This window comes from Panthera leo, chromosome F2 (assembly GCF_018350215.1).
Source record: "Panthera leo isolate Ple1 chromosome F2, P.leo_Ple1_pat1.1, whole genome shotgun sequence".
Lineage (NCBI taxonomy): Eukaryota > Metazoa > Chordata > Mammalia > Carnivora > Felidae > Panthera > Panthera leo.
This window is the reverse complement of record NC_056695.1, coordinates 30559739-30570491: the sequence shown is the minus strand read 5'-3', so window position 1 is coordinate 30570491 and position 10753 is coordinate 30559739.

Genomic DNA, 10753 nt, shown 5'->3' with positions numbered 1-10753 from the left:
ATTCAATAATGGGAAATCAAACAACCCAATTTTTAAAGAGATTTTATTTTACTTTTTAAGTAACTTCTACACCAAACATGGGGCTTGAACCAACAACCCCAAGATCAATAGTTACACACTCCATCGAGTGAGCCAGGCGTGCACCCCTCAAACAGCCTAATTTTTAATAAATGAGCAAAATATTTGAACAACAATATCTTCACCAAAGAAGATATAGGAGTGCCAAATAAGTAGATGAAAAGATGCTCAGAATCATCAGTTATTATGGAAATGTAAATTACAATCTCAGTGAGATACCACCACATATAGATACCACTACATATCTCTTGGAATAGCTAATGTCAGAAAAGCTGACAATACAGTAATTACTGTGAGGGAGTGGGCAACTGAAATTCTCATACATTGCTAGTGAGAGTACAAAATGGTACAGTGACTTCGGAAAATAATTTGGCATTTTCTTATGAAGGTAAACATACACTCACCACATGCTCTGATAATACAATCAATCCTCATTATTCACATCTGTATTTGTGAACTTTACCACTTGCTGAAGTTTATTTATAACCCTAAATCAATACTTGAGAGGCTTTTGCAGTCATTCAATGGCATGTGCAGAACAATGAAAAATTTGACTAACTCAACATTCATGTTCCCAGTTGAGAATGAACAAGGCAGTGCTCTGGATTCTTGTTTTCACTCTCATAATTGTAAATAAATGTTCTTTTCTTGGTTTCTTTAGTTGTGTGGTTTTTTGTTTGATTGGTTTTTTTTTGGTGGGCTTTTTTTTTAATTTTTGTGCTTTTTGTTGTTAATTTTGTTTAAAATGGCATCCAAGTATGTAATCCCTTGTTGCTGTTTAGTATTTCCAAACACACGAGAAGGCTATGATGTGCCTTATAGAAAAAATACATATGTTAGATCAGTTTCATTTAGCCATGAGTTACAATGCTATTGGCTCTGAGTTCAAGGTTAATGAATCAACAATATATATTAAATAAGGTGTTTTTAACACACATATAACAAGGTTATGTATTGATCAGTTGACAAAAATGTTACTGTGGCCAGAGGCTTGCAGGAACGTAACTCTGCATTTCTCCTAGGAGCAATGTCTCATTATTTGCTAATTCAATGTTCAAGGTGGCTTTATAGAGAACATTACTACCACAAATAATGAGAATTGATTGTGACACTCCTAGGTATTTTCCCAAGATAAATGAACACTCAGGTTTAAATAAAAACATATACATTTAAGTTTTATAACATCTTTTTTCATAATCGTCCCAAACTAGAAACTCCCTATATTATTTTCCATTATTGTCATAACTAATTACAACAAAAGTAGCTGTTTAAGCAACACAAATTTATTATCTCAGTTTCCATAGGTCAGAAGTAAAGCAGATTCAGCTTAGTTTCTGCTTAGAATCTCATAAGCTCACAATCTCACGACGCTGAAATCAAGGTGTTGATAAAGCTAACTTCCTTTCTGGAGGTTCTGAGGAAAATATATTTACTTATACATTTAAGTTGTTGGAAGAATTCAATTCATTGCAGTTGTAGGACTGAGATTCTTGGTTTTTGTTGGTTATTAGCTGAGGGCCATTACCAGCTTCTAGAGACTATCCCATGCCTTAGCTCATATCTCCCTTCCTCTATCTTCAAAGCCAACAACAACAAGTCAAATTCTTCTCACACTGCATCTATTTGACTCACTTCTGCCTTCCTCAGTAACCTTTAAGGATCTGTGATTACACTGGACTCACAGGGATAATCTTATTTCAAAGTCAGCTAATTATCAACCTTAATTCCATCTGCAATCTACAGCCCTGATTCCATCTACAAACATAATTCCCTTTTATCATGTAATATAACATATTTACCAGCATAATACGAGGGAACAAAGATCAGGGGACCCCCAAATCCTGCCTACCACACTATCCAAATGTCCTCCACCTTGTGAATAAATAAACTCCATACAGTGGAGTACTACTCAAGAATAGAAAGGAAAAAGCTATTGATACATTCGACAATATGGATGAATTTCAAATGCATTATGCTAAGTGAAAGAAGCCAGATTCAAAAAGGTTACACAGCGTAGTGCCTATTTATATAAAAAGCTAAAAAGCAGATCAGTTGTTACCTGGTTGAGGGTAAGTTTGACTACAAAGGGGCAGCATGAAGGAGTTTGGGGAGGGAACTGTTACTATCTTGATATAATTTTGTCAAAACTCAAAGAATTGTGAACCAAAAGAATAATTTTCTTCTGTATGAAAATTTAAAAATGAATTTTAATAATTATTCCATTTGGTTATTGGTACTCTTCCTTTGCTTTCAAAGTCCTTACCATTTGACTTAGTAGGTACAATACCAGTATAAAGACATATAAGAGAGTGAGTTTTGTTACTAGAAAGATGGGGGTTTTTTTTGGCTTAGAGACAAATCATACTAGAAGAAGGGCCACTTTTCCTCAGTTTCTTTTTCACAGGACTCACATTTTTCACCAAATGATTCAAACCAGTCCATCAAACTGTTCTCATTTAAATGTCCACGTCACGCAAAGAATCTGCATAATTCTAATCAACTTTGGTCTTCTCTAGATTTTTCCCTCTTTTCAACCCATACAACACTTACTTGGGCTTGACCAGAAATAACTCTTGGTAGCCAGGCTCCAAGCACTCTCTAAAAATCAAAAGGAATATGTGGTGAAAGTAGCCTATTCTGACAGTAGGTTAAGTTCACAGCCACCAAGAACATTTCCATTCCTCTCTAAATGGTAGTGTGGCTACAAAAGAGCAGGAGTGGTCAGATTTTAGGCAGGGACTAAATGAAATTCCTATGATGTGACTCAACAGCTAACTCCTCAGATTCTCACCTGCCAGGGAGGGCATTGTTATCCTGATGGCACAAACCTCTATGTGGATAGTGGTTGTGCTGTTTGCTGGCCACAAGATTTCTACTCTCAGACTATTTTATATCATGCTTGACTCGATGAGGGGAAGACAAATATAAAGAAAATGAAAACTCAGCTACAAATATCCATGATTGAAATGTCTTCATTATTACTGAAAGGGTGGTGTCCTCACAAAGAAGGAAAGCTGAAATGGAGTTCTGGAGTTACAGGGCTTACACATATATGGCTGCCAGAAGAAATTTATCTGAAAATTCCTAAACCTTGATTAGAATTTTCCTCCATTCAATCTTTATTAACTCATTCTGAAACTTCCAATATTTCCTGTAGCATTTTCTGCACATATATAGGAGACACAGATATTGGGTCTATAATTAATGGCTGCTTCAAAATTTGCAAAAAGGCTAACATTAGATCCACACTGTCCTCAGCTTCCATATCCCCCCTCACTCCCATATCAGAAACCAAAACCTCTACTGAGAAATAGTCCTTAGCTAACTCTAGCTTCATTTTCTGGGAGTCAGAAGCATCATCCTTGTTCTTAAAATAACCTTAATGCAGGATCTCAGTTCTGATAATTGTGTTTCTTCCTGTTCCTAAGCATCATTCTAGTTTGTATGGCTCCATTTCTTACATTCTAGTTTGTATGGCTCTGTCTTTCTAGCTTAGCTACTGTTCCTAAATTCCTCCTCTGTAATCTGCTCCATACACTAATCACCTACTAATATAAGGGTATTTTTCCTAAGTGCCAGGTTAGTATTTAAAGACCATTCTATCCAGTGATAGATATTTTGGGTGCTTGCTGCAAGAGCTTCTCTTCTCTTCTGCTTTTGCTAGATTTTCATTGCCAGATCTCACCCTTGTTCCCAATGGATTGCTCTTCTTCATTTTGCCCCATTTTCCATTTCTCTTTCCAACTGTTTACCTGCAGTTTATCATCACCATTAGATCTTGTTGAAGAGGAGATTAGGGCACTTTAGGGAATCAATGGAATGTGATGAACCTAGTAAGATCACTACCAGGATGAGGATGGGGCTCTATGTGCTAAGCCTGGATGAGACTGTGACCAAAATGAACACAGCTGAGATGGCACTGAGCAATGATGTCTTGGGTAAGCACCCATCTCCCACCTCTGAATAAATTAATATAAAGGCACACATTTCCCCCATCCTTTTCCCTCCAAGTCTTCCCAATCTCTCTAGGTACTTAGTCTCTACTTAGACAATTCCATTTGTTCCACTCTCAAAAATAAATAAATAAACAATGTATTACAAAGTTGCATTTTTTCTTATAGATCCACTTTTACTAGGTAAGCTCAAGGAGCTCAGAAAGGAGATGTGCTCAATTTAAACTCTGGGATAAGTACAAACTTTGTCTCCTATGTAGGATAAACCTTCACTTCACCCCTGCGATTGCATCACACTTGTCCAAGGATATAAGTAGGTACCAAAATAAATCATAGAAAACTAAGGTGAAAGGTTCATCACTCATGCCCAATCCATGTGATTATTTGTATATGTACATTTATGTGTGTGTGAAGTACTAAACCTTGAACACCTCACCATGGTCCCAGATATTTACCACAATGTAATGACAGTTATGATATAGAAGTTCTTGAATACAGAATGTTTAACTCATGACTCACTTATTTATATCAATCCCCACAGTGAGAGGAAAGCTTCAGTTTTCCTGTCCTATATCTTCATCCATCCATCTACATGATCCCCTGGCCATTGCATCACTTTACCCATTCCTCTGTATAGCCCCAAATGGTAATCAATACCGTCAGATGGAAATCTCTACCATTATCTGCGTACTCTTTCAGAATCAAAGCTTTGGTCTTTCTCTATTGACCACTGCCCCTCTGGCTTTATCAATTCTAGCAGTTTCACTGTTTGTTTAATGACACAAACTAAAAAAATTTTTTAAGTTTATTTATTTTTAGAGAGAGAGGGAGAGAGCATGTGGGGGTGGGCCACAGACAGAAAGGGAAAGAGACTCCCAAGCAGGCTCTGTGCTGTCAGCTCAGAACCTAATGTGGGACTCAAACTCATGAAAATGAGATCATGACCTTAGCCGAAATCAAGAGTTGGACGCTTAACCGACTGAACCACCCAGCACTCCCCACCTTTTTTTTTTAAACAAACTAAAATTCTTGAATCGTCTGTCATTTCTTTCTTTTGCCTATCCCACGTACAAACACTCAATTAGTCGACTTTAAAAAAATGTTTCTCAGTCCATTCTTTATTTTTATTCACATCCCACTACCTTGGTCTAGGTTCTTTGTAGTCCATTTTTTGGCTATTGAATAACTGCCAAATCAGTCTCCCTGGCTTCAGTTTATTTCACTCCCCCATCAATCATCCCAGTTTACCATAGGCAGAATGGCTTTCCTTCCTAGTAAATGGAAGGGATTTAGTTTTTACCCTACAGAAAGCTTCCAGTGACTCACAACAGAAAATACTCAATATATATCTGTGAAATGAAAGAATAAATATTACTCAGAACATCTACCATGGTACTTTGCATATGAGAGGCACTCAATAATTAGAATAAGTTTTCCAATTGATGTTAATTTTAATAGATCTTAAAAGAGAAGAGTGTACAGAAATCTAAATATTTTCCTCATAAAGAAGGTAATCAGAATCAGCTCTTGAAACATGTCTAAACAATATCCCTGCAATGCTCCTAGATCTTTAACATGATCCTTTTAGAGCAATTTAGTTCTAACTTTATCATTTTCAATGAGCTCATGGTCTGCTTAGTTTCATCAAAGTTTCGCAAAGTGAAATTTGCCATAGGTTCAAGTGTTTCCTCCTAACTCCTGATTCTTTCTGTAAAATTTCAGGCATGTCACCATCACAGCCTGCTTTAAATAGATATACACATATGTATGCACACATACATGAATTTAACAAAGAAATTAATTAACAAAAATTTTAGTGTTTATATTTGAAGGAGACAAAGTGTGTGAGTAGGGGAGGGGCAGAGAGAGGGAGACATTGAAGCTGAAGCAGGCTCCAGGCTCTGAGCTGTCAGCCCAGAGCCCAATGCAGGGCTTGGACTCACAAACCGCGATGACCTGAGCCGAAGTTGGATGCTTAACCAACTGAGCCACACAGGCGCCCCACAAAAGAATTAGTTTTAAAACATAAAAGTAAAGATTTATTCTTATTGCAATATTTCATTTCTTAAGTAAGTATTCTTTAAAATTCAAAAGTTGAATAGTTTTACTTATTCTTAGAGTAAATTAGGACAGAAATCCCTCATTAGAATTCTAAATTCCTAAAAGTCAAAAAATACAAAAATGACACTAAGACATTTAGTCTATTAGGCAGTTTAATAATTCCTAAAGCATATTACCTGGGTATTATAAATCCCCAAAAGTGAGTATCAAGCACAAAAACAGAGGAAACAATAAAACTACACAGCAAGGATAGAAAGTGATTTTTTAAAAATTCTTTTCCTTCAGTTTTAATGTTACAGGTTATGTCAGTCATGTGTGATAGGTAATTTTATATCTCTAACTGGCAACACTATTTTTTGCAGTGTAGATGGTATACAAGGCGAAAAACAGTATGAATGGTTTTAATACGAAAAAGTTCTTTGAACAAAGTTCACTTAAGACCATTTACTACCACAGAGGTAGAAAACTGTTTCCATCATCCACATGAACCCGCACGGCTGCTGTAAGTCCAAAGCACCGTTGCCAAGAGTGATGTGAGTCATTAAGCCTCAAGCAGATGCTAAGACTTGGAAGATCCAGGGCGTTGCACACTGTTCCAGCGTACCACAGCCCATAACTTCTAGGCAATCAAAGGTCAAATGAAGAGAACGCGAGCCTACTATTATGGAAGATTATCTGGCACACACTGTCAATTTTTCTGTCTTCCCTGATGATCAATAGCATTAACCTGAAATGCAATGCATTTTATACAGAACTTGCCATAGGAAGCACAATTTCTTTAGACAAAACTGGAAAGAAGTGCCTATAACATGAATAAGTTGCTATTGCAAGCCAATTACTCCTTTGGGATGACCGCGGGTGCTCTATTTTTAGTGAAAAGAGAGCTAATAATTTCACTAGTCCCAACCTTCACATCAGCACAATCGGGTCCCTGTACGATCAATATGAACACAGAGAACATCCGGTCAGAAAGAAACACAGCAATTGGCATTACCACCTCACACGCGGAGCCACAAGGGATGGGATACGAAAGGGAGAACCATAGACTTCTTTTTGCAAGCTGCATCCTAAATGTGAGCCAGAGGAATGAATATTTATTACATGGACTTTCAAAAGGAAATATTTAAAATTTAAGAGGTGATGAGACAGAAACAGAATGGCAAACCTACTAAAATCCATCACATAATTTAATGGTCTTCTAGTATCCTCAGTCTCTCCCTCTATAACTTTTCCCTTTCTCCCTTCAAACAGGTTAATTACGACTTTGTTAAAAAAACAACTTCAACTCATGCTACCAGTAGTACTGACTACAGACGTCTTGAATTCTGCCTTCTTCCCTCACTGTTTTCCCTCAGGACTCCATGCTCCAGCTACACCAGACTAGAGACAATCTCCTAATGGGGCCCACTCTTCCTGGCCTTTGCAGATGATGCTCTCCACTTGAAAGGTTTTCCGTGCTCCTCTTCATTTTTTAACTAATTCATAATCTAATCACTTCCTTATGACTCTCCAGTTAGATTCAACTTCTCTATGCTTCTGTTGTATCCTGTTCTTACTTCTATTTCATCATTTTTCATGCTGTATTTTACTTGTCATATTATTTGATTCAAGATTATTCTCTCCTTGAGGATGAGAATTGTGCCTTTTATCTCGCTATCCCTGTCCTGAGCATAGTCCCCTGCATATAACACTTATTGAATAAATAAGTACAAATAAATAAAATGTATCCAAAGCAATGCTTTCACTGTGCTTTCGATCCAGAAATTTAGCTTCTAGGAATTCACCTAACAATTTTAAAATAAATTTTAAAATCAGGAGAGTCTTGGGGAGCCTGGATGGCTCAGTTGGTTGAGTGTTCGGCTCTTGATTTTGGCTCAGGTAACGCCTCCAGGGTTGTGGGATCGAGGCCCATGTCAGGCTAACACTCAGCACAGAGCCTGCTTAAGATTCCCTCTCTCTCTCTCTCTCTTTCTCTCTCTCTCTCCCCCCCCCAACCCAGATCTTCTCCTCACATCATGCACACACTCTCTCTCAAATAAAAATAACAATAACAATAATAATAATAAATTAAAAATAAATACAATCACAAGATTCTTTACAACTTCAGATAGGCATAGGCAATTTCTTACCACTTGTCTTAAAAAAGGCTTGTTTTTAAAAGGTGAATTCCAGATTCAGATACAGAAATGCAGATGTGAACATCTGCACCCAAGTTTTAACAATGATAAAAGATACGAGCATAGCAGGTTTATGGTAGACGACATTCATTAAATGGAATTTTGTCAAGCCAAGCTTTGTGATCTTGAAAGCCTGGGTTTCCCATAACTTAGTGCTGAAAACATTAGAAGGAGAAGCCGCATGGGGCAGTTGGGGAAGACGGTTTGAGGTGTGAGGAAAAGACAGAGGAACAAGGTGGAAGAACAAAGGAGAATTGCTTGAACTGTCTCACCTTTAATCAGAATTTAATCTTTTTGAAAATTGAAAGGGAAAGTAGACAACCTTGCAGAATGACATCTGCAGGCTAACTTCAAGAATTTACATCTAAAGAACAGTTGTCAATTTTTATTCATACTGTAACCTAAAGAACTGAAAGTTTGTATGTTATGTAACAAACTTTTTACGTACACAGTTTGTTAATTCTGTCTATAACTTATCTATTCTTCCTCCGGTGTCCCCCATTGTTTATGTAAGTAAATACCCAATCTAACCTAAAGTTTAGTCTGTTATCAAAAAATAGCCCTTTGAAATATATTCAGTCTCTTAGATAAAAATGCTTAGTCTTGCAAAAAAACTCCTCCAGCTGCTTCTCTCCTTAAGACAATTGCATTGTTCACATGCCCCAGACCAGAGGTAGAGGAGGACAATCTACAATTCTGGAATGCAGATTCCTTAGCAACCTGCTATAAAGCTCCTTTAGTTTCCAATACAAAAACTGATCCCTTATAAACTTTGGTACACTCTTCTTTGCTTGGACCCATGTTTCTGGTCACGGTTCAGGTCCTGAGGGCCTCATCTTACCTCCTACTGGTACTAAAGATAGTTCTAAGGCCTGACTTTGATCCTACTCCTTCCTGGCACAGAGAGTCCATCCTATGGCCATGACTGAAGAGCCATGCTGCTAGACCAGTGCTTTTGGGTCTCCCCAACTATGTTTTCAGTGATGTGGCATGGGTCAGTCTGCCAAGTGCAAATCTAAATTCATCCCAGAGTTGCAAGCAAGGGCATGAAGAACACCTGCCCCCTCTGTACTTGGTGATATTCTTATTTATCTGACATACTACCGCTCTAGGTTGAATTCTGAAGAACAGAAAGAGAGACCCCTGCATTTGACTACATCAAATGGGGCACTTTGTCTCTTTCATCTGTCTCTTCCCACAAGCATTCAAGACTGGGAAAGGAAGTTCTCCCCTTTTTTTCCTTCTACCTCCCAAAACTTCCCCTAAAACGCAGTGATCTAGCTTGCCAAACAACATTTATCCCATGATCAAAGGGATGTAAACTTTAAACAATTCAGCAGCAAACAATAGCAATGCTTATACGGCAAAGGATAGATGCAAACACCCTCTTTTTGAATTTCAGAATGAAATCTCTTCCTGGATTTCATGGATGCTTAGGTGAACGAGAGTGAAGGAAGGCTCAGAAAGACAAAATAGAAATCATAAGAAATTTAATCTATTAACATTGTTCTACATATCAAGTTAACCCTCCCTGGTCCACCTGCACAATTAAATAAAGCACCCTTTGGTAGCAAAAGTTAATTTATAGTAAGCATTGACAAAAAGTAATACGTAGAAGTGATACCAGCACCTGTCCCCTTTTCTACTTTCCTACCCCTGGCTCCAAAGTATGCTGGGATGGATGCAGTACACAGCTAAACCAAAGATCATTGTTTCTCCTGAAACAGTTCAACTTCTAACACTCTCAATTCTGGGTGAAGACCCAGTGGAATTGTGTTGAGTCTCAGGGCACCACCTTGACTAGAGGCAGAGGAACAATTAACACTAGTTGAATTAGCCTCAGCCAATGTACAAAATTATACAGTCCCTCTCCCAGTGTCTGCCCATCAGAGTGGAACCTGTTTTTATAGTTCTCTCTCTCCTAAGGCTCTTACAGAGAATTATTTCCTTCTGAGACTCAGAAAGAAGAGACTTATATTGTCGATTAGCTCAACTACTTTATCTTACTTAGAAAGACAAGTTTAATAAATCAGAACATTCTTCTATCTGAATCCTGTCTACCAACATTATGTTATCTTTAATTCATGAGTGTATGTACTATCTGAACTTTGAACAGTAGGATGGCCTTGACTCTTTTTTTTAATCTCTAGGGGGAAATTCGCATACACAAATTAAAATCTTGTTTCACCTTTTTCATCCCAACTCTCAAGCTGATATATACACACCTCGAGTCTTTAGAAATCAAAAGTAGGTAAAAGAGATTAATGGTGGGGAGCAGAGAAAAAGAAGGCAAAGTTCAAGTCTACTTCTCTAACCACCCTAGGAAAACTGGATGTTCTGTGAAGGATGACATTTGAGAACATAGTGAGAATGAAAAAAACAATGTGCAGCTGTTGAGAATTGGGGCTGAGAGATGCTCCTATATATGCCTAACAGTGACTGGGAAGAAGAAATATTTATTCTGGGTCAGAGTATGATGGAAAA